The following is a 25,216-nucleotide window of genomic DNA, read 5'->3' as shown; positions in this document are numbered from 1 at the left end:
TGTATTTAAGCCTGTTGCTCCGCCATGGAGCCTAAACTTAGTTCTTAAAGTTCTTCAAGGGGTTCCATTTGAACCTATGCATTCCATAGATATTAAGCTTCTATCTTGGAAAGTTTTGTTTTTAGTAGCTATCTCTTCGGCTCAAAGAGTTTCAGAGCTATCTGCTTTACAATGTGATTCCCCTTACCTTGTTTTCCATGCAGATAAGGTGGTTTTACGTACCAAACCTGGATTTCTTCCTAAGGTTGTTTCTAATAAGAATATCAATCAAGAGATTGTGGTTCCTTCTCTGTGTCCTAATCCTTCATCTAAGAAGGAACGTCTGTTACACAATCTTGATGTGGTTCATGCTTTAAAGTTCTACTTACAAGCAACTAAAGATTTCCGTCAAACATCTTCTTTGTTTGTTGTTTATTCTGGTAAACGGAGAGGTCAAAGGGCTTCGGCTACCTATCTTTCCTTTTGGCTGAAAAGCATCATCCGTTTGGCCTATGAGACTGCTGGACAGCTGCCTCCTGAAAGAATTACTGCTCATTCTACTAGAGCTGCCACATGGGCTTTTAAAAATGAGGCTTCTGTTGAACAGATTTGTAAGGCGGCGACTTGGTCTTCGCTTCATACTTTTTCCATATTTTACAAATTTGATACTTTTGCTTCTTCGGAGGCTATTTTTGGGAGAAAGGTTCTATAAGCAGTGGTGCCTTCTGTTTAAGGTCCCTGTCTTGTCCCTCCCTTCATTTGTCCCTCCCTTCATCCTTGTCCTAAAGCTTTGGTATTGGTATCCCACAAGTAAGGATGAATCCATGGACTCGATACATCTTACAAGAGAAAACATAATTTATGCTTACCTGATAAATTTATTTATCTTGTGATGTATTGAGTCCACGGCCCGCCCTGTTTTTTAAGACATGCATATATATTTTTATTTTAAAACTTTCAGTCACCACTGCACCCTATAGTTTCTCCTCTTTCTTCCTAGCCTTCGGTTGAATGACTGGGAGGTGGAGCTAAGGGAGGAGCTATATAGACAGCTCTGCTGTGGGTGCTCTCTTTGCCACTTCCTGTGGGGAAGGAGAATATTCCACAAGTAAGGATGAATCCGTGTTTACTCGATACATCACAAGAGAAATAAATTTATCAGGTAAGCATAAATTATGTATTTTATCCCTCCTTGCAGGGTAGCTTGTTCCCCCCCCCCCCCCCCCCCCGGAGGTTGCAGCACATTTTCACTTTGACATATTTTTGGCGATTATGTGTCCAGACGTTTATTTGCGTTTGTGTTCGTGCCCTATTGTCCCAGGTCTCCTGACCTTGGGTGGGCCTATGCAGTTCCCTGCGGGTGTAGCTGTCCCTGAGTGTTGTGCCTTTTGTTACAGAATAGTGCGCCTTTGTGTTTTACTCACACATTTTTGAGTTATTAAAGGACCCTATCCTTAACGGATACAGGAATCTGCAGTATTCTACTTTGAATGGCTCACCTCATTAGACATGAGAGGATGACATAATCTCTTGATTGTCGGTTTATTGAGATCCTTCCCAGTTTGTTGGAAGATCAGGGTTCCAATTGGCTGGTCCTACGGGTATGCCTGTTCTTCTTGGGCGTTAACCTACGGGTTGCCTTATATTTTCTTTTATCCGGTTAGGATGTCTTACTTTTGAATATTTGTTTCCTTCGGGAACTTTTTTCTGGGATCGATCCTCGCTGTTTACTTCTGAGGAAGTTTGTTACGGGACTATGTTTGTCTGTTATCTCTTCCCCTCTGAGGGAGGATTTAGACAGCTTGACAGTTATGGCCTTGTCTGCAGGCTGGTACTGCTCAGGTTCAGTTTTTCTGTCTCGTGTCTTGTTCAGACACGTGTCGCCTGTTCTGCCTGGCTGGGCCGGTTGAGGCACAGAGTGTTCACTTTATTATTTGTGTTTTCTTGTTTTTATTTTACAAGTTTCAGCTAAGCATTCTAAAGAGCCCGCGAGGCAGGAAGGATGTTTCAGTCCTTATTTAGCCTTCAAGCTGGTTGACTGGGTCAGTGGAGTTATGCTGCGTCATTCTCTTTTAATTCCAATACTCTCGGGACCTAGAATGTTCTTCCTCACGTGGGAAGATTGGGGGCTTAGCGCCTCCTTACTGCTGTTTTGGGTGGTTTGGCCTTTCTAAGGCTCTGGGGAATTGTCCTTTTGGATTTGTTCCTTCCATGGTCCTTTTGGGGCCTGGTTTTCCCTTCGGGAGATGGTTGTTCCTTTTTGAGGACATTGGGGTCTCCTTTGGGCTCTACTTAGGGCTCTTCTCCGGATCTGGGGATGATCTGCATCCTTTTTTTCATTTGATCCTCTGACTCGTATTGGAGGTGATGTCTAGATTAGCCTTGCTCAAGTGACTTTGTTCTCGAGGTATCCCCTTGCTTTGGACGTCTTGTGGCGGTTCAAACGCCTATGGGCTCTAGTGTCTTGGTTCAAGATGTCTTAGCTCCTTTGGAGTGTTGGACTTCGGCAAGGGGTGGTCTCTTCCTTGGGTCGAGACTTGCAAGGTGTTCTTGTTATCCGAGTTATTCTGGGTATTGCATTGATATCTCCCTGTGGGTCTGTTTTTTATATCAGGCGGGATGTTTGAGTTTCTGGGATATTGTTTATTTTTAAACAATTGAGGGTGCGGGCCTGTCATCGCCTTGGTTTGTCCGGTTGCTGAGGCTATTGCTCAGTGTTTTCCCTTGGGGTTCCTGTTGCGGGTTGTTACTGGACTGTACAGACTTTAGGGCAGGTTCAGGGTTCTCCACTTCCAGGGAACTTGGGTTATGACCTTTGGTCTGGCTAGTTGACCTGGTCACGGTTGCCCATGTTTTCTGAGTACCGATGCTCATGAGTCTTGCCTTACGCTTCTTGAACGGTTTCCCTTGAACAGTTTGCTTAGTGACATGATGGCTTTGCAATTCTGTAGGCGAAGGATTTGCAGGGTATCCACTGCAGCTATTACACCTTGTCAGTGTGGTAGCAGGCTATTTTCTAAGGGGATTCCTTTCAAGTTCATCTGTGTTGGAGATTGATCTCTTGTTCAGCTTATGTCTTGTGGGCAGGTGCTCTGTATTTAATGGCCACTTTTTCTTTGGGGGGCTTGTTCTCCTCACAGAGTTGTGGTCCTTGTCTTAGGACTTCTCCTGCATTCAGAGGTGGAACAGAGGATTTAACCTATGTTGAAGGGAGACATGATCTCTGGGTTGTTCTGTTCTATCTGGAGTCTTGCTGGCTCTGTGTTTAAGCCATTCTTCCACTCTTTTGGGAGCTGGTGTTGGGGTTCTTTTGTTTCCCTGTTTTCAGACCTGCCGACGCTTGGACTGGCCCAGCTGGGAGTAGGTTCTGAGATTGTTGTTCATCCTCCGGGTGCAGTGGGCCTCATTTAGGTTCTGTGCTTCTCCCTTTTGGTGAGACCTATGTGTCGATCTGGTGGCTTGGTTTGCCTGGAGTGTGCTTTCTCTGTCTTGGAGTTTTTGCACTCTGATCTCTTGTTTGGCCGCTTTTTACTTCTCAGCAAGTATTTCTTTCTGTGTCATCCTGATGATGACTGCGTGTTCTTGACTCAAGTGTTTACCTCGTCTGGGTCTGCTACACGTATTATGTGTTGTCTACTTCAGTATTCTAAGTTCTGACGTTTTGAGGTAGGTCTTTTTTGTGCTTTCACATGATGTTGAGAGGAAAGTTTTCTCTGTTCTGATGCCCGGTTCTAATCCTTGTGGTTTTTGTTTGGTCTGGGCGTTTCCTCCCCTTGTTTGTCAGGACCCATTTGGGTCTTTGTGAGCTGGGATCGCTCTGGGAGTTCTTTCTTTTATGGAAATTGTGGTGACCTTTCGGTTTTCCCTTTGGTTCTCCTTGTCTTATTACTTTGGGAATTTTGGGCTGGTGTTCCCTTCGCTAGTGAAGGGGGTGTGGTTGGGGACCGACTGCTGGGCGACAGTGTCTCCTGGAGGACTGTTGGTTCAGTTGAGTCTGATTTTGCGGTCTCTAGCTAGGCTTCCGGGCTATCTGTGGGTCAGTGTCCTTGGGACCTGTTTTCTTTTCAATGTTTCTCGGCTTCTGATGAAGCAGGGTTTTGTTGGGTAGTGATTTCAGGATGGGCCGCCTTTTGTACCCTCCCGTCTTGGCATTCAGTGTCCTCTATAGCTTGGGTATTGTTTTCCCAAAAGTAATGAATGCAGCTGTGGACTCTTTCCATTTATTAAGAAAAATTTTAATTATTCTTACCACACCCGTATTTATTATGTGGGGCGTCTATTTTTATTCTTCTGGCACCATTTCACCCTGATATTTCTTCTACTGTTTCCTTGTTCCTCGGCAGAATGACTGGGGGATGAGGGAAGTGGGAGGAGTATTTAAGCCTTTGGCTGGGGTGTCTTTGTCTCCTCCTGGTGGCCAGGTTCTTATTTCCCAAAAGTAATTAATGCAGCAGTGAACTCTCTCCATCTGACAAAAATAAAATTATCAGGTAAGCATAATTTAAGTTTTTTAGGGATTATTAACTTTCACATGACTTATCCCTATCTTTCTACAGTAGAATTTATAGATATCGTTATAAGCATTATTTCTGCTTATCTTATCTTTTGTCTGCTGTGCTTATTAAATGTATGTTTTAGGGATTATTAACATTTTCATGATTTATCCCTATTTTTCTACACTAAAAGTATATTCTGGATATTGTTAAAAGTATTATGTCTGCTTATCTTATCTTTGGTCTACTGTACATATTAAATGTATGTTTTTAGGGATTCTTAACCTTTACTCGGTTTATCCCTATCTTTATACAGTAGAGGAATATACTTGACATTGTTATAAACATTATATCTATTTTATCCTTTGTCTGCTATGCATATGGAATTTATGTTTTTAGGGATTATTAACATTTACATGTTTTGTCCCTCTCCTTCTACAGTAGAAGCATATTACTTAAATTATTATAAGCATAATGTCTGCTTATCTTATTTTTCTTCTACTGTACTTATTGTTTGTTGTTAGGGATTATTAGCTTTCTCATGTTGTATCCCTCTCTTCTTCAGTAGCAGTATATACTTGATATTGTTATAAGCATTATGCCTACTTACCATATTCTTTTCTACTGTGCATATTAAGTGTGTTTTGATGGATTTTTACCCCTATCTTTTTATAGTAGAAGTTTATCTTGGTATTGTTATACGCAGTATATCTGCTTCTCTTACCTTTCTACTGTACATATTAAATGGATTTCTTTTACAAAGATATGACGAGTCCACAGATTTCATCCTTACTTGTGGGATATTAACCTCCTGCTAACAGAAAGTGGCAAAAAGCACCACAGCAGAGCTGTGTATATAGCCCCTCCCTTCCCCTCCACCTCCAGTCATTCTCTTTGCCTGTGTTATACTAGGAAGACATGGTAAAGTGAGGTGTTAGTTTTAGTTTCTTCAATCAAGAAGTTTGTTATTTTAAATGGTACCGGTGAGTACTATTTTCCTCAGGGGGATATGGAAGAAGATTTCTGCCCTGAGGTTGATGATCTTAGCAGTTGTAACTAAGATCCACGCTGGTTCCCACAAGACTTCTGAAGGTAACCATGAGACATCTTCAGTGTGGAGACCGTTTTTCATGCTACAAGCAGTATTAAGGTATGTGCAGCCTTTTTTTCTGAGGAGACTTGATATATCAGAACTGACTGACAATTATTTCCCTGTATGGGAATGGGGTAAGCAATATTCCTATTTTATATAAAGGGTATTACTGGAGTCCCTGATTTTATTTAATGGTTGACTTATGGGCTTTGTGTGACACTATGGGCATTCAAAAGAAAAAAGAAAACAATATATAACGCTTTATTTCTGTCATGCATATGTTTGCTTACTGATGCTTTTGAGGGGTTATAGGCATTAGCTGTTTAAAACTTAGGTGTGAAACCGCTTTCCATGCGGTTGTGTTTGGGCCTACTTCGGCATTTGACCTCAAGGGGCATGGCCTATTTCTTTCATGTAATTAGCAAGAGTCCATGAGCTAGTGACGTATGGGATATACATTCCTACCAGGAGGGGCAAAGTTTCCCAAACCTCAAAATGCCTATAAATACACCCCTCACCACACCCACAAATCAGTTTTTACAAACTTTGCCTCCCGTGGAGGTGGTAAAGTAAGTTTGTGCTAGATTCTTTGTTGATATGCGCTTCGCAGCAGGCTGGAGCCCGGTTTTCCTCTCAGTGTGCAGTGAATGTCAGAGGGATGTGAAGAGAGTATTGCCTATTTGAATTCAATGATCTCCTTCTACGGGATCTATTTCATAGGTTCTCTGTTATCGGTCGTAGAGATTCATCTCTTACCTCCCTTTTCAGATCGACGATATACTCTTATATATACCATTACCTCTACTGATTCTCGTTTCAGTACTGGTTTGGCTTTCTACTATTTGTAGATGAGTGTCCTGGGGTAAGTAAGTCTTATTTTTTGTGACACTCTAAGCTATGGTTGGGCACTTTTATATAAAGTTCTAAATATATGTGTTTAAACATTTATTTGCCTTGATTCAGGATGTTTGATATTCCTTATTTCAGACAGTCAGTTTCATTATTTGGGATAATGTATATGAATAAATAAATTTTTCTTACCTTAAAATTTGACTTTTTTTCCTGTGGGCTGTTAGGCTCTCGGGGGCTGAAAATGCTTCATTTTATTGCGTCATTCTTGGCACAGACTTTTTTGGCGCAAAAATTTTTTATTTGTCATTTCCGGCGTCATACTTGTCGCCGGAAGTTGCGTCATGTTTTTGACGTTTTCGCGCCAAAAATGTCGGCGTCATCGGATGTGGCGTCATTTTTGGCGCCAAAAAGCATTTAAGCGCCAAATAATGTGGGCGTCTTTTTTGGCGCTAAAAAATATGGGCGTCATTATTGTCTCCACCTTATTTAAGTCTAGTTGTTTATTTGCTTCTGGTTGCTAGAAGCTTGTTCATTTGCATTTTTTCCCATTCCTGAAACTGTCATTTAAGGAATTTGATAAATTTTGCTTTATATGTTGTTTTTTCTATTACATATTGCAAGATGTCTCAGATTGACCCTGAATCAGAAGCTACTTCTGGAAAATCGCTGCCTGATGCTGGATCTACCAAAGTTAAGTGTATTTGCTGTAAACTTGTGGTAACTGTCTCTCCGGCTGTTGTTTGTGATGAATGTCATGATAAACTTGCTAATGCAGATTCAATTTCCTTTAGTAATGTTCCATTACCTGTTGCTGTTCCATCAACATCTAATACTCAGGGTGTTCCTGTTAATATAAGAGATTTTGTTTCTAAATCTATTAGGAAGGCTATGTCTGTTATTCCTCCTTCCAGTAAACGTAAGAGGTCTTTTAAAACTTCTCATTTTCCAGATGAACTTTTTTTTTGCAATATCATTTTTATTCGATAGGACAAAATGCACACATACAACAATCAAAAGAACATGAATCTGATACATTACAGCAGAGAGTGATTATACAGTACAAAGATCTCAGTTAGGGTAACAGTTTCAAGTTTAGCATGTTATCTACTGGAGGAAAATAACAGTTGAAAACTGAGTCTCAGTTTATATCAGGTAGGGATCAGAGCAGTGTTGCATCAGTCCTAATCCAAACTCCACTTATTTTTTCCTTTTTCTGCATAACAAACAAAACCATAAACCTAACTAAACAATATATTACTATCTAACAAATACAAAAAGTACAACCTCTATTAGAGGTGGTCGTCAAGGCCGTTGGGGTACTGAGGCCTGGCTGGAGAAAAAAAAAAAAAAAAAAAAGGGGAGGTTAAAGGAAGGGGGGGTATTGTAGTGGTGATGGTAGAGGAGGAGGAGAAGGGCGTAAGTATAGGTAAGGAATGGAGATTGGTCCAAGATCTCTTAAAGGTTTTTAGTTAAGTAGGTGGTCCCAGTCTCCTCTAAGTGTGTCTTCCAGGAAGGCAACCGAGTCCCTAAAAGGTCTAAGGATAAGCCTCTGGACCTCTAGTTCAAAAGTGAGTATAAGTCTGCGCCATTTACGTAGGAAATGGCCCAGTCTATTCTGAACGTCAAATCTCACGTCCATCTGTTCTATGAAAATTTGTGATTTTAGCAGATTTTTGAAACCCCTGAAGGAAGGACCTCTTCTGCTATCCAATGTTGTAGTATGCGTTTCCTGGCCACTAAGATAATTAGGCTCAACACTGAATTTTGTTGTCGTAGCCTCTCGTCCCACAACAGGAATATTATAGTTTCAGGGAGTAAGTCAATCTGTATCTGCAGCTGCCTTCGTAGCCAGAATTGTATCTTTCCCCAATATTGCCTGATTGGGGGGCATTCCCATATGCAATAGAGGAGCCCGGGGTTAGCTAAAGTGCATTTAGTACACGTGTTGGGGGAGGATGGGGCCCATTTTGCCAGAGTCCTTGGGGTGAGGTAGGCCCTGTGGAGAAAACGTATTTGGGATTCTCTGTATGAAGCTGACAGAGTAGCTTTCCTGGTCTTGTCCAGGCTGTTCCTTACCTCCTCCCAGGAGACCTCTCTCAAACCCTCTCTAACCCAGCCCAACTGTATCGAGGATTGGTGAGAAGTGAAAAGATGTTGTAGGAGTGTCTGGTATATTTCCGAAAGCGAGAACCTACCCATGGTGTATAATGTCTGAGTAAGGCGGAAGGGAGAGCCTTCCCAAAAGTCTGTATCGTCTCTGATCAGTGTCCCCATATAGTGTCGAACCTGTAAGTAGGCATAGAAATGAGTCCTAGGTATAAGATAATCTCTCTGCAAGGTGCCGAAAGTTTTAATTGTTTTTGATAAGGGGTCCAACAGGTGTTTAAGGGAAGACAGCCCCCGCGTCTCCCAAATACGAAAAGGCAGGGTCTCAGAGCCTGCCGTGAAATCAGGGTTTCTTCTAATTGGCAAGTAGGGAGAGGCATGGCAGGTTTTACCCAGGTATTTGTGAGACAATAACCAGGCTTTTAAGGGGTCTTTGTATAGCATGTTGAGACCCAGGAGTCTTAGGGATCTAGTGTCCGAGACATGTGGGAGATAAGCTAAAGAGACATCACCCAACACCGCCTGTTCTAAGTTTGTACGGCAAAAATGACCAGAACCAACCTGCCAATCTATTACCAACCTGATCAGTGCGGCACAGTTGTATAGCCGGAAATCTGGAAGCGCCAGACCTCCATGGCAAAAGGGCAGGCTAAGCTTATCTCTTGAGATCCTTGACTTTTTCCCCTGCCAGATAAAGGCTCTCGCTGCTGAGTTTAAGAGTTTTATATCAGATTTGCTCACAAGTAAGGGGAGCATGAGCAAAGGGTAAAGTAATCTAGGGAGTACCACCATCTTAAGTAGGGCCACCCTTCCCGACAACGAAAGTGGGAGAGATCTCCAACTGTTCATCTGAGCCCTGAGTTTCGCGCAGACAGGGGTCAGATTATTAACATATAATTTATTGGGGTTGGCCGAAATCCTAATGCCCAGATATGTGATATCTTGTGCGGCTACCGAGAAGGGGTATTGCATATTTGAGCCCCTAGTGCGGTTCAACCAGAGGATCTCCGATTTCTGCACGTTGACTTTATAGCCGGAGAAGAGGCCGAATTCGGAGAGGGTTTGCAGAATGTTAGGTAGGTGTATTTGGGGGTCCTGCACAAATAAGAGCATGTCATCTGCATATAAAGCCAGGTGCTGTGGGGCACCCGCGACATCAATACCCGGAAAGGTTTGACGGAGTTTGATGGCCAACGGCTCCAGGGCCATGTTGAAAAGGAGGGGCGAGAGAGGGCACCCCTGTCTAGTACCCCTATGTAGAAGAAGGCTGGGAGAGAATATATTATTCACTAGCACGTTTGCCATTGGTGACTGGTAGAGATTTTTGACAAGGGTAAGGAAGGGACCAGTGAAGTTGGCTTGAGCCATGGTGTGGAATAGATGGTCCCACTCCACACGGTCAAAGGCCTTTTCCGTGTCCAGGGACAGCAGAAAGGCCTCCGGTCTGTCTTCCTTATGAGCGCGGTTACCCGTCCAGAAGTGTTGGACAATCTGCAGAACCCTTCGCACATTAACCGTCGATGAGCGTGCGTACATGAAGCCCGTCTGGTCTTCATGAATGATATTGGGCAGAATGAACTTCAGCCTCTCCGCGAACAACTTGGTGAGAATCTTGTAGTCCGAGTTCAATAAAGAAATCGGCCTATACGACTCAGGAAGCAGAGAGTCTTTTCCCGCTTTATGGATTAACGTGGGAGGGGGCTTTCTCCCCTTCAGAATAGGCTGTGAACAAGTCCGCGAGAGTGGGGGCCACTTGTGGTTTGAGTAGGCGATAGAGTTCAATCGGCAGGCCATCAGGGCCAGGCGCCTTACCCAGTGACATGCTCATAATAGTTTTTTCTACTTCCTCTTTTGTTATGAGAGCATTCAGTGTATCTGTTTGTTCCTCCGAGAGCTTTGGGAGGTTGATCTCTTCCCAAAAACGATCCCTCACCTCGTTCCCCGAGGGGAGTTCGCTTGCATAGAGAGAGGAGTAGTAGGAAGCAAAGGCTTCTGCAATAGCCTCTGGGTCCCTTAGGACTCTGCCCCCGACCTTGATCGCCGCAATGTGCTTGGAGGAGGTACTATGTTTCACTAAAGTGGCCAAGAGTTTCCCCGATTTGTCTCCGTACCGATAATATCTACCCCGGGTCCGCATAAGTGTCTGAGAGGCCTGGTGCGCAAGGAGTGAGTCATATTCCAGTTTGACGCCGGTGTAGGCGCGATAGGTGGTTTGGGAGGGGTTAGTGCAATATGCACGGTAAGCCTCCGCCAGCTTATCTCTCAGTCCCGAAATTTTGTCCATGCATTGCTTTTTTCTACGGGCCAGAAACGCAATGATGTTGCCCGAGAGTACAGCTTTAGCCGTGTGCCAGAAGAGTTCAGGCGAGTTTAAATGTTGGATGTTGTTTGCCCTATAATCATCCCAACAGTGCACCAGATAGGACTGAAATTCTTGGGAAGTTACCAGATATTTTGGGAAGCGCAGGGTACGCCTGTTGGGCACCTTGGGGGTGGTATCAAGAAAAAGTGCTATGGGGGCATGATCAGAGACGATAATTTCACCTATCTTTGTATCTATGACCTGAGTAATCATCGAGTTGGAGATCATAAATAGATCAATGCGTGACATAGAGGGTGTTGCCCTGGAGACGCAGGTATAATCCCTGCCATCGGGATTAAGTTGACACCAGATGTCAGAGACATTCAAGGCGCTTCCCAGACTCTCGAAGATTTCTCTCTCGAATTTGTCTGACACTTTAGGCAAGCTTTTCGGTGCGCATCTGTTAGGGTCTCTTAGTCTATCGCAATGGGGGTTGGGGGCTAGGTTGAAGTCTCCACCCAGGATGATGTGAGTATCCAGGTAGGGTGTGAGCAAGGTAATAATGGAGTCCCAGAATTTTTTGTCTTTTTGATTCGGGGCATAGATGTTACACAAGGTGTAGGTGTTGTTTAGAATTCTAATCTGCACTACTAGGTATCTACTTTCTGGGTCCTTTAGCACATCTAAAATGTCATATTCCAGTTGCTTACCGAATAGTATAGACAATCCCCTACTAGCTGACTTATAGGAAACAAACTCAACTCGCCCCACCCAACCCGTCTGTAGTTTACCATGTTCTAAATCTGAGAGGTGGGTCTCCTGCAAGAATACAATTTCTGCACTTTTTTTCCGTAGGTGGGTTAGAATCGACTTCCTCTTAATAGGGGAATGGATACCCCCAACATTCCAGGAATATAAGTTAAATCTTATTTAATGGGGAGGATATGAATGTTATGGGTCTGCTCATGGTTAAGGGGTGGTGAGGAGTAAGTTGCAACGCAAACACAGGTAGGGGGGGGCGGGCAGGGAAAGGAAGAGGCAGAGGGTTGCGGGGTCGTGGAAAGAGGGAGGGTGGGTGGCGAAAGGGAGGGGGAGAGAGAGAAGAAGAGAAAAAAAAAAAAAAAAAGAAACAAACACACCAAACCTTTGCGGCGGGGATAGAGGCTCCCGGTTCAGCCCTTTTCCTTGCCGATTTCCAGCCAGGCCCCACTGAACAAACATTGCAAAACCTGGCGCTGTAATGAAATTCAAATTTGTCATCAGAACCAGATCTAATACAGCATTTATAATAAGAACAGCTGAAAGTAACATGTTATGACAGATATCTTTTCCTTCGTCTTGTGCGCCAACAATAAGGAGCAGCCAAAAAGGAGCTGCCCCAACTAAAAACTCAAAACCTTTGTAACCAAACCTCGTGGGGTCACAACCGGGGCAATCCACCAGGGCTGCCCTGATCGTGAACCCCTGGTCTGGGTGCAGGCCAGACTCCTGTCCCCCCTTCAAGGGGGGTCTAAGTAGTAGTGCAATTAGTTGAGATAGAGACATTAACCATATCCAATTAACCATATTTGCAATTGAAGTTTGATAAAATCGAACATAATTGAGCATTTGTTAGTCAAACCTGGCTGTCCCAATCAACCCTCCTCCCCTCTCAATTGTCTCTGGGGGCTGCGTGCGGGGCTGTACACTGGGGGCTCGTAGTTGTCTAAGAAATCCCGGGCAGCAGCCGGAGTATCGAAGAATCTAGAGCCCCTGGGGGTGATTAGTTTGAGCCTAGCTGGATATAGAAGGAAGGCCTGCTTACCCTCCTTATGAAGCTGTGAGCAAAGGGGTGAGAATTCTCTGCGGCGTTTCATGAGGTCCGCAGAGAAGTCTTGAAATAATAGTAGTCTTGAGTTCTCAAACATCAGCTCGCCTACTTTTCTGTAGGCTCTCAAGATGGCCACTTTGGTTTGAAAATGCAAGAATTTAATCATTATGGAGCGGGGTTGGTCCAGGTTCTGGCTAGGTCTGTCCGGTCCCACCCTGTGTGCTCTCTCCACCCCTCCAGCAAGGTCTTTGGGATGTATGTTCAGTAGTGAGGGTAAGGTGTTTTCTATAAAGTGAATTAACTCCTGTTGTTTAACAGATTCGGGGAGGCCAAGGAGACGCAAATTATTGCGCCTCGATCTATTTTCTAGATCGTCTATTTTCATCTGGAGAGATGTGTTTTGTTTCTCTAAGTGTGTTATTCTACTCGATGTATTGAGATTAGAGTCTTCCAGATCTGATATCCTGCCCTCCGCCTCACCTAGCCTAGTGGAAAACTGTTTGACCTCTCCCGCCAGGGTGTCTACACCCCTCTGCAAGTTGTCGATTTTAGGCATGAATAGTAGGGTGATTTGCTTAACAATGGGATGGGTTTCAATCTGGTCCCCCTCTAGCGGGTTTTCAGAACTATGGCTCTGTGAGTGTAGGTCATTAGCAGCTCTATGTCGCCATTGGGGTGTTGGTTAAAAATGTATCCATAAACTCAGGGATCTTTAAGGGGGAATATGGGGTATTGAAAAGCAGGCACTACGTTGTTATAACAGAATGAAATGTCAAATACTATTCACAGAGATATCTACACACCTAGAAATGGTAAGACAGTTATAGTACAAAGAACATCAATCATCAGAAAACAAAATAGTGTGCAACAGAGTAAACAATGTCAAGACCTGTCAAAAGTGGGGATGTGAGATTCCTGCACAGCTACTCCAGCCTGAGGCCTCCTTGCAGAGAAATGGGATCTCAGTATAGGCTAGGGGCTACACTGTTTCATAGTGCAAAAGAAAAAGGGTTGGTTAGAAGCAAACATAAACAGCAAGTATGCACCATGTAGGACAAAGTAGCTTTAAATAAAATGGTAGCAGGAAAGTTTGGGCCCTGTAGCTCTAGGATAGTGTCCCCAAGTATCAAGGGGTGCAGATGTGATGTGATGCGGTTTCCCTCTCCAGGGGTCTTGGGAAGCACAGGGACCGTTCCTCTTTCCCTGCAATATGGACAGGCGCTGGAGGGAACTATGAAAGCTGTGTATGTCCGGTCCACCAGTGCCTGTTGCAAAATAGCCTGGAAAGGTCTGATATAGAGTCAGCAGAGGTGACCAACAAGGTTTTATCCCACAAAGGGTTAAGCAGATACTGAAGTGATCATTTCTGTGGGTAGCCAAGAGGGACCAAGTCCGGGTGCTATGAGGGAGGTGTGATAATGACAAGCAGGCCCAGGTTATTGTTTTTGGTATGCGCTGTGAATGTAGTTAAGGCCGGTGGCCAGTTATATAGGAGGGCAGAGTAAGTTCATATGGGAGTGCAAGTGCAGTTCTCTTACCCTGGGCCGCAACAATGTCCTTTGAGCGCGGGTTGTCTCCCTGGTGCGGCCACTGATTTCAGCGCTGGATGGAAGGAGCCCTGAACAAATTTTTCCTGACGTCCAAGGGCCCTCTTAGGCTAGCGGATCAGCTCCCTGCTCCTTCAGGCAGTCACTGGCAGGCCGCGATGAGGAATCCGCAGTTTTAGACCCCACTGACCAAGAGCTTGTATCCGGGGTCAGGGGTATCCGGTGTCGAGGGTCACAAGAGCCTGTCCCTGCAATGTACAGCCTCCCCGTCTGCAACTCGCTGCTCCGACTTTGGAAGAAGGTGAGCCACGTGGGCCCAATATGGCGTCAGCCGAGGTAGTGGTGCGGGACTCCGCGGCAGTGCTACACTCCCAGAAAGTCTTCCGTAGTAAGTGGCGTAGGTCGGGTTGGCCTCCGCGGGCGTAATCGGGTATAGCCACCTAGTGTAAGGATCCTCTTGTTAGGATGGGGGTCTTTGGTGGGTGAGCCGGGATCGCTCCTATGAGAAAGTGCGGTAGAAAGTCACCTTCGAGTCACCCCACCGCTCCGGGCAGCGAGACCTGCCAAGGAATTTCTCGTGGGGTTCCGGGTAGGCAGTTAGGTAGATGAGGGGTAAATTTGCTCGTCAAAGAGTTTGAAAAAAAGCAGATTATATGGCAAATGGAAGCAAATTGATGCAGAGCTCTGCTGCTTTGCTGCCTATCCCGGAGCCCGCCCACCGGAAGTCTCCCCAGATGAACTTTTAAATGAACATCATCATTCTGATTCTGTTTCTGATGATGATTTGTCTGGTTCAGAGGATTCTGTTTCAGAGATTGACACTGAAAAATCTTCATATTTATTTAAAATGGATTTTATTCGTTCTTTACTTAAAGAAGTCTTAATTGCATTAGAAATAGAGGAATCTGGTCCTCTTGTTACTAAATCTAAACGTTTAAACACGGTTTTTAAATCTCCTGTAGTTATTCCGGAGGTTTTTCCCGTCCCTGATGCTATTTCTGAAGTAATTTCCAGGGAATGGAATAATCTGGGTAATTCATTTACTCCTTCTAAACGGTTTAAGAAATTATATCCTGTGCCATCTGACAGATTAGAGTTTTGGGACAAAATCTCTAAGGTTGATGGGGCTATCTCTACTCTTGCTAAACGTACTACTATTCCTACGGCAGATAGTACTTCCTTTAAGGATCCTTTAGATAGGAAAATTGAATCCTTTCTAAGAAAAGCTTATTTATGTTCAGGTAATCTTCTTAGGCCTGCTATATCTTTGGCGGATGTTGCTGCAGCTTCAACTTTCTGGTTGGAGGCTTTAGCACAACAAGTAACAGATCATAATACTCATAGCATTGTTAATCTTCTACAACATGCTAATAACTTTATTTGTGATGCCATCTTTGACATCATTAGAGTTGATGTCAGGTATATGTCTTTAGCTATTTTAGCTAGAAGAGCTTTATGGCTTAAAACTTGGAATGCTGATATGTCTTCTAAGTCAACTTTGCTTTCCCTTTCTTTCCAAGGTAATACATTGTTTGGTTCACAGTTGGATTCTATTATTTCAACTGTTACTGGGGGGAAAGGAACTTTTTTACCACAGGATAAAAAATCTAAAGGTAAATATAGGGCTGCTAATCGTTTTCGTTCCTTTCGTCACAATAAGGAACAAAAGCCTGATCCTTCCCCTACAGGAACGGTATCAGTTTGGAAACCATCTCCAGTCTGGAATAAATCCAAGCCTTTTAGAAAGCCAAAGCCAGCTCCCAAATCCACATGAAGGTGCGGCCCTCATTCCAGCCCAGCTGGTAGGGGGCAGATTACGATTTTTCAAAGAAATTTGGATCATTTTGATTCACAGTCTTTGGATTCAGAACATTGTTTCACAAGGGTACAGAATAGGTTTCAAGATAAGGCCTCCTGCAAAGAGATTTTTTCTTTCTCGCGTTCCAATAAATCCAGTGAAGGCTCAAGCGTTTCTGAAATGTGTTTCAGATCTAGAGTTGGCTGGAGTAATTGTGCCAGTTCCAGTTCTGGAGCAGGGTCTGGGGTTTTACTCAAATCTATTCATTGTACCAAAGAAGGAGAATTCCTTCAGACCAGTTTTGGATTTAAAAATATTGAATCGTTATGTAAGAATACCAACATTCAAAATGGTAACTATAAGGACTATTCTGCCTTTTGTTCAGCAAGGGCATTATATGTCCACAATAGATTTACAAGATGCATATCTGCATATTCCGATTCATCCAGATCACTTTCAGTTTCTGAGATTCTCTTTTCTAGACAAGCATTACCAGTTTGTGGCTCTGCCGTTTGGCCTAGCAACAGCTCCAAGGATTTTTACAAAGGTTCTCGGTGCCCTACTATCTGTAATCAGAGAACAGGGTTTTGTGGTATTTCCTTATTTGGACGATATCTTGGTACTTGCTCAGTCTTCACATTTAGCAGAATCTCATACGAATCGACTTGTGTCGTTTCTTCAAGAACATGGTTGGAGGATCAATTTACCAAAGAGTTTGTTGATTCCTCAGACAAGGGTAACCTTTTTAGGTTTCCAGATAGATTCCGTGTCCATGACTCTGTCGTTGACGGACAAGAGACGTCTGAAATTGGTTTCGGCTTGTCGAAACCTTCAGTCTCAATCATTCCCTTCGGTAGCCTTATGCATGGAAATTCTAGGTCTTATGACTGCTGCATCGGACGCGATCCCCTTTGCTCGTTTTCACATGCGACCTCTTCAGCTCTGTATGCTGAACCAATGGTGCAGGGATTATACAAAGATATCACAATTAATATCTTTAAAACCGAATGTACGACACTCTCTGACGTGGTGGACAGACCACCGTCGTTTAGTTCAGGGGGCTTCTTTTGTTCTTCCGACCTGGACTGTGATCTCAACAGATGCAAGTCTGACAGGTTGGGGAGCTGTATGGGGGTCTCTGACAGCACAGGGGGTTTGGGCATCTCAGGAGGCGAGATTACTAATCAACATTTTGGAACTGCGATTTTCAGAGCTCTTCAGTTGTGGCCTCTTCTAAATAGAGAGTCGTTCATTTGTTTTCAGACGGACAATGTCACAACCGTGGCATATGTCAATCATCAAGGAGGGACTCACAGTCCTTTGGCTATGAAAGAAGTATCTCAAATACTTGTATGGGCGGAATCCAGCTCCTGTCTAATTTCTGCGGTTCACATCCCAGGTATAGACAATTGGGAAGCGGATTATCTCAGTCGCCAAACATTACATCCGGGCAAATGGTCTCTTCACCCAGAGGTATTTCTTCAGATTGTTCAAATCTGGGGACTTCCAGAAATTGATCTGATGGCTTCTCATCTAAACAAGAAGCTTCCCAGGTATCTGTCCAGATCCAGGGATCCTCAGGCGGAAGCAGTGGATGCATTGTCACTTCCTTGGAAGTATCATCCTGCCTATATCTTTCCGCCTCTAGTTCTTCTTCCAAGAGTGATTTCCAAGATTCTAAAGGAGCGTTCGTTTGTTCTGCTGGTGGCTCCAGCATGGCCTCACAGGTTTTGGTATGCGGATCTTGTTCGGATGGCTACTTGCCAACCGTGGACTCTTTCGTTAAGACCAGACCTATCGCAAGGTCCTTTTTTCCATCAGGATCTCAAATCCTTAAATTTGAAGGTATGGAGATTGAACGCTTGATTCTCAGTCATAGAGGTTTCTCTGACTCCGTAATTAATACTATGTTACAGGCTCGTAAATCTGTATCTAGGAAGATATATTATCGAGTCTGGAAGACTTACATTTCTTGGTGCTCTTCTCATCATTTTTCCTGGCATTCTTTTAGAATTCCTAGAATTTTACAATTTCTTCAGGATGGTCTGGATAAAGGTTTGTCTGCAAGTTCTTTGAAAGGACAAATTTCTGCTCTTTCTGTGTTGTTTCACAGAAAGATTGCTAATCTTCCTGATATTCATTGTTTTGTTCAGTCTTTGGTTCGTATCAAACCTGTCATTAAGTCAATCTCTCCTCCTTGGAGTTTGAATTTGGTTCTGGGGGCTTTACAAGCTCCTCCGTTTGAACCTATGCATTCTCTGGACATTAAATTACTTTCTTGGAAAGTCCTGTTACTTTTGGCCATCTCTTCTGCTAGAAGAGTTTCAGAGTTATCTGCTCTTTCTTGTGAATCTCCTTTTCTGATTTTTCATCAGGATAAGGTGGTGTTACGAACTTCATTTAAATTTTTACCTAAAGTTGTGAACTCTAATAACAACATTAGTAGATAAATTGTGGTTCCTTCATTGTGTCCTAATCTTAAGAATTCTAAGGAAAGATCGTTGCATTCTTTGGATGTAGTTAGAGCTTTGAATATTATGTTTAAGCTACTAAGGATTTCCGAAAGACTTCTAGTCTATTTGTTATCTTTTCCGGTTTTAGGAAAGGTAAGAAGGCCTCTGCCATTTCTTTGGCATCTTGGTTAAAATCTTTGATTCATCATGCTTATGTCAAGTCGGGTAAAACTCCACCTCAAAGGATTACAGCTCATTCTACTAGGTCAGTTTCTACTTCCTGGGGGCATTTAGGAATGAAGCTTCAGTTGATCAGATTTGCAAAGCAGCCACTAGGTCTTCTTTGCATACTTTTACTAAATTCTACCATTTTGATGTGTTTTCTTCTTCTGAAGCAGTTTTTGGTAGAAAAGTACTTCAGGCAGCTGTGTCAGTTTGATTCTTCTGCTTATAATTTCAGTTTTTTTCATTATAAGATTTAAACTTTATTTTGGGGTGTGGATTATTTTTTCAGCGGAATTGGCTGTCTTTATTTTATCCCTCCCTCTCTAGTGACTCTTGCGTGGAAGCTCCACATCTTGGGTATTTATTATCCCATACGTCACTAGCTCATGGACTCTTGCTAATTACATGAAAGAAAACATAATTTATGTAAGAACTTACCTGATAAATTCATTTCTTTCATATTAGCAAGAGTCCATGAGGCCCACCCTTTTTTTGTGGTGGTTATGATTTTTTTGTATAAAGCACAATTATTCCAATTCCTTATTTTTTATGCTTTCGCACTTTTTTCTTATCACCCCACTTCTTGGCTATTCGTTAAACTGATTTGTGGGTGTGGTGAGGGGTGTATTTATAGGCATTTTGAGGTTTGGGAAACTTTGCCCCTCCTGGTAGGAATGTATAGCCCATACGTCACTAGCTCATGGACTCTTGCTAATATGAAAGAAATGAATTTATCAGGTAAGTTCTTACATAAATTATGTTTCTTTCATGTAATTAGCAAGAGTCCATGAGCTAGTGACGTATGGGATATACATTCCTACCAGGAGGGGCAAAGTTTCCCAAACCTCAAAATGCCTATAAATACACCCCTCACCACACCCACAAATCAGTTTTACAAACTTTGCCTCCTATGGAGGTGGTGAAGTAAGTTTGTGCTAGATTCTACGTTGATATGCGCTCCGCAGCAGGTTGGAGCCCGGTTTTCCTCTCAGCGTGCAGTGAATGTCAGAGGGATGTGAGGAGAGTATTGCCTATTTGAATTCAATGATCTCCTTCTACGGGGTCTATTTCATAGGTTCTCTGTTATCGGTCGTAGAGATTCATCTCTTACCTCCCTTTTCAGATCGACGATATACTCTTATATATACCATTACCTCTACTGATTCTCGTTTCAGTACTGGTTTGGCTTTCTACTACATGTAGATGAGTGTCCTGGGGTAAGTAAGTCTTATTTTCTGTGACACTCTAAGCTATGGTTGGGCACTTTTATATAAAGTTCTAAATATATGTATTCAAACATTTATTTGCCTTGACTCAGGATGTTCAGCGTTCCTTATTTCAGACAGTCAGTTTCATATTTGAGATAATGCATATGAATAAATCAATTTTTTTCTTACCTTTAAAATTTGACTTTTTTCCCTGTGGGCTGTTAGGCTCGTGGGGGCTGAAAATGCTTCATTTTATTGCGTCATTCTTGGCGCGGACTTTTTTGGCGCAAAATTTTTTTTCTGTTTCCGGCGTCATACGTATCGCCGGAAGTTGCGTAATTTTTGACGTTTTTTTGCGCCAAAAGCGTCAGCGTTACGGATGCAGCGCCATTTTTTGCGCCAAAAGCATTTAGGCGCCAAATAATGTGGGCGTCTTTTTTGGCGCTTAAAAATATGGGCGTCACTATTGTCTCCACATTATTTAAGTCTCATTATTTATTGCTTCTGGTTGCTAAAAGCTTGTTCACTGGCATTTTTTCCCATTCCTGAAACTGTCATTTAAGGAATTTGATCAATTTTGCTTTATATGTTGTTTTTTCTATTACATATTGCAAGATGTCCCAGATTGACACTGAGTCAGAAGATACTTCTGGAAAAACGCTGCCTGGTGCTGGATCTACCAAAGTTAAGTGTATCTGCTGTAAACTTGTGGTATCTATTCCTCCAGCTGTTGTTTGTAATGAATGTCATGACAAACTTGTTAATGCAGATAATATTTCCTTTAGTAATGTTACATTACCTGTTGCTGTTCCATCAACATCTAATACGCAGAGTGTTCCTGTTAACATAAGAGATTTTGTTTCTAAATCCATTAAGAAGGCTATGTCTGTTATTCCTCCTTCTAGTAAACGTAAAAGGTCTTTTAAAACTTCTCATTTTTCAGATGAATTTTTAAATGAACATCATCATTCTGATTCTGATAATGGTTCCTCTGGTTCAGAGGATTCTGTCTCAGAGGTTGATGCTGATAAATCTTCATATTTATTCAAAATGGAATTTATTCGTTCTTTACTTAAAGAAGTCTTAATTGCATTAGAAATAGAGGATTCTGGTCCTCTTGATACTAAATCTAAACGTTTAAATAAGGTTTTTAAATCTCCTGTAGTTATTCCAGAAGTTTTTCCTGTCCCTGATGCTATTTCTGAAGTAATCTCCAGGGAATGGAATAATTTGGGTAATTCATTTACTCCTTCTAAACGTTTTAAGCAATTATATCCTGTGCCATCTGACAAATTAGAATTTTGGGACAAAATCCCTAAAGTTGATGGGGCTGTCTCTACTCTTGCTAAACGTACTACTATTCCTACGGCAGATAGTACTTCCTTTAAGGATACTTTAGATAGGAAGATTGAATCCTTTCTAAGAAAAGCTTACTTATGTTCAGGTAATCTTCCTAGACCTGCTATATCTTTAGCGGATGTTGCTGCAGCTTCAACTTTTGGTTAGAAGCTTTAGCGCAACAAGTAACAGATCATAATTCTCATAGCATTGTTAATCTTCTTCAACATGCTAATAACTTTATTTGTGATGCCATCTTTGATATCATTAGAGTTGATGTCAGGTATATGTCTCTAGCTATTTTAGCTAGAAGAGCTTTATGGCTTAAAACTTGGAATGCTGATATGTCTTCTAAGTCAACTTTGCTTTCCCTTTCTTTCCAGGGTAATAAATTATTTGGTTCTCAGTTGGATTCTATTATCTCAACTGTTACTGGAGGGAAAGGAACTTTTTTACCACAGGATAAAAAATCTAAAGGTAAATTTAGGTCTAATAATCGTTTTCGTTCCTTTCGTCACAATAAGGAACAAAAGCCTGATCCTTCACCCACAGGAGCGGTATCAGTTTGGAAACCATCTCCAGTCTGGAATAAATCCAAGCCTTTTAGAAAACCAAGGCCAGCTCCCAAGTCCACATGAAGGTGCGGCCCTCATTCCAGCCCAGCTGGTAGGGGGCAGATTACGATTTTTCAAAGAAATTTGGATCAATTCAATTCACAATCTTTGGATTCAAAACATTGTTTCAGAAGGGTACAGAATTGGCTTCAAGATAAGGCCTCCTGTAAAGAGATTTTTTCTTTCCCGTGTCCCAGTAAATCCAGCAAAGGCTCAAGCATTTCTGAAATGTGTTTCAGATCTAGAGTTGGCTGGAGTAATTGTGCCAGTTCCAGTTCTGGAACAGGGGCTGGGGTTTTATTCAAATCTCTTCATTGTACCAAAGAAGAATTCCTTCAGACCAGTTCTGGATCTCAAAATATTGAATCGTTATGTAAGGATACCAACATTCAAAATGGTAACTATAAGGACTATCCTGCCTTTTGTTCAGCAAGGGCATTATATGTCCACAATAGATTTACAGGATGCATATCTGCATATTCCGATTCATCCAGATCACTATCAGTTTCTGAGATTCTCTTTCCTAGACAAGCATTACCAGTTTGTGGCTCTGCCGTTTGGCCTAGCAACAGCTCCAAGGACTTTTACAAAGGTTCTTGGTGCCCTTCTGTCTGTAATCAGAGAACAGGGTATTGTGGTATTTCCTTATTTGGACGATATCTTGGTACTTGCTCAGTCTTCACATTTAGCAGAATCTCATACGAATCGACTTGTGTTGTTTCTTCAAGATCATGGTTGGAGGATCAATTTACCGAAAAGTTCATTGATTCCTCAGACAAGGGTAACCTTTTTAGGTTTCCAGATAGATTCAGCGTCCATGACTCTGTCTCTGACAGACAAGAGACGTCTAAAATTGATTTCAGCTTGTCGAAACCTTCAATCACAATCATTCCCTTCGGTAGCCTTATGCATGGAAATTCTAGGTCTTATGACTGCTGCATCGGACGCGATCCCCTTTGCTCGTTTTAAACTTTGCTCATTTTCACATGCGACCTCTTCAGCTCTGTATGATGAACCAGTGGTGCAGGGATTACACAAAGATATCTCAATTAATATCTTTAAAACCGATTGTACGACACTCTCTGACGTGGTGGACAGATCACCATCGTTTAGTTCAGGGGGCTTCTTTTGTTCTTCCGACCTGGACTGTAATTTCGACAGATGCAAGTCTGACAGGTTGGGGAGCTGTTTGGGGGTCTCTGACAGCACAAGGGGTTTGGGAATTTCAGGAGGTGAGATTACCAATCAATATTTTGGAACTTCGTACAATTTTCAGAGCTCTTCAGTCATGGCCTCTTCTAAAGAGAGAATCATTCATTTGTTTTCAGACAGACAATGTCACAACTGTGGCATACATCAATCATCAAGGAGGGACTCACAGTCCTCTGGCTATGAAATAAGTATCTCGAATACTGGTATGGGCGGAATCCAGCTCCTGTCTAGTTTCTGCGGTTCATATCCCAGGTATAGACAATTGGGAAGCGGATTATCTCAGTCGCCAAACGTTACATCCGGACGAATGGTCTCTTCACCCAGAGGTATTTCTTCAGATTGTTCAAATGTGGGGACTTCCAGAAATAGATCTGATGGCTTCTCATCTAAACAAGAAAATTCCCAGGTATCTGTCCAGATCCAGGGATCCTCAAGCGGAAGCAGTGGATGCATTGTCACTTCCTTGGAAGTATCATCCTGCCTATATCTTTCCGCCTCTAGTTCTTCTTCCAAGAGTAATCTCCAAGATTCTGAAGGAATGCTCATTTGTTCTGCTGGTGGCTCCAGCATGGCCTCACAGGTTTTGGTATGCAGATCTTGTCCGGATGGCCTCTTGCCAACCCTGGACTCTTCCGTTAAGACCAGACCTTGTGTCGCAAGGTCCTTTTTTCCATCAGGATCTCAAATCCTTAAATTTAAAGGTATGGAGATTGAACGCTTGATTCTTAGTCAAAGAGGTTTCTCTGACTCTGTGATTAATACTATGTTACAGGCTCGTAAATCTGTATCTAGGAAGATATATTATAGAGTCTGGAAGACTTACATTTCTTGGTGTCTTTCTCATCATTTTTCCTGGCATTCTTTTAGAATTCCGAGAATTTTACAGTTTCTTCAGGATGGTTTGGATAAAGGTTTGTCTGAAAGTTCCTTGAAAGGACAAATCTCTGCTCTTTCTGTTCTTTTTCACAGAAAGATTGCTAATCTTCCCGATATTCATTGTTTTGTACAAGCTTTGGTTCGTATAAAACCTGTCATTAAGTCAATTTCTCCTCCTTGGAGTTTGAATTTGGTTCTGGGGGCTCTTCAAGCTCCTCCGTTTGAACCTATGCATTCATTGGACATTAAATTACTTTCTTGGAAAGTTTTGTTTCTTTTGGCCATCTCTTCTGCTAGAAGAGTTTCTGAATTATCTGCTCTTTCTTGTGAGTCTCCTTTTCTAATTTTTCATCAGGATAAGGCGGTGTTGTGAACTTCTTTTAAATTTTTACCTAAGGTTGTGAATTCTAACAACATTAGTAGAGAAATTGTGGTTCCTTCATTATGTCCTAATCCTAAGAATTCTAAGGAGAGATCATTGCATTCTTTGTATGTAGTTAGAGCTTTGAAATATTATGTTGAAGCTACTAAGAATTTCCGAAAGACTTCTAGTCTATTTGTTATCTTTTCTGGTTCTAGGAAAGGTCAGAAGGCCTCTGCCATTTCTTTGGCATCTTGGTTGAAATCTTTAATTCATCATGCTTATGTCAAGTCGGGTAAAACTCCACCTCAAAGGATTACAGCTCATTCTACTAGGTCAGTTTCTACTTCCTGGGCGTTTAGGAATGAAGCTTCGGTTGATCAGATTTGCAAAGCAGCAACTTGGTCTTCTTTGCATACTTTCACTAAATTCTACCATTTTGATGTGTTTTCTTCTTCTGAAGCAGTTTTTGGTAGAAAAGTACTTCAGGCAGCTGTTTCAGTTTGATTCTTCTGCTTATAATTTCAGTTTTTTTCATTATAAGATTTAAACTTTATTTTGGGTGTGGATTATTTTCAGCGGAATTGGCTGTCTTTATTTTATCCCTCCCTCTTTAGTGACTCTTGCGTGGAAGATCCACATCTTGGGTAGTCATTATCCCATACGTCACTAGCTCATGGACTCTTGCTAATTACATGAAAGAAAACATAATTTATGTAAAAACTTACCTGATAAATTAATTTCTTTCATATTAGCAAGAGTCCATGAGGCCCACCCTTTTTGTGGTGGTTATGATTTTTTTGTATAAAGCACAATTATTCCAATTCCTTATTTTTTATGCTTTTGCACTTTTTTCTTATCACCCCACTTCTTGGCTATGCGTTAAACTGATTTGTGGGTGTGGTGAGGGGTGTATTTATAGGCATTTTGAGGTTTGGGAAACTTTGCC

Source organism: Bombina bombina, chromosome 7, assembly GCF_027579735.1.
Source record: "Bombina bombina isolate aBomBom1 chromosome 7, aBomBom1.pri, whole genome shotgun sequence".
Lineage (NCBI taxonomy): Eukaryota > Metazoa > Chordata > Amphibia > Anura > Bombinatoridae > Bombina > Bombina bombina.
This window is presented reverse-complemented; position numbering follows the sequence as displayed.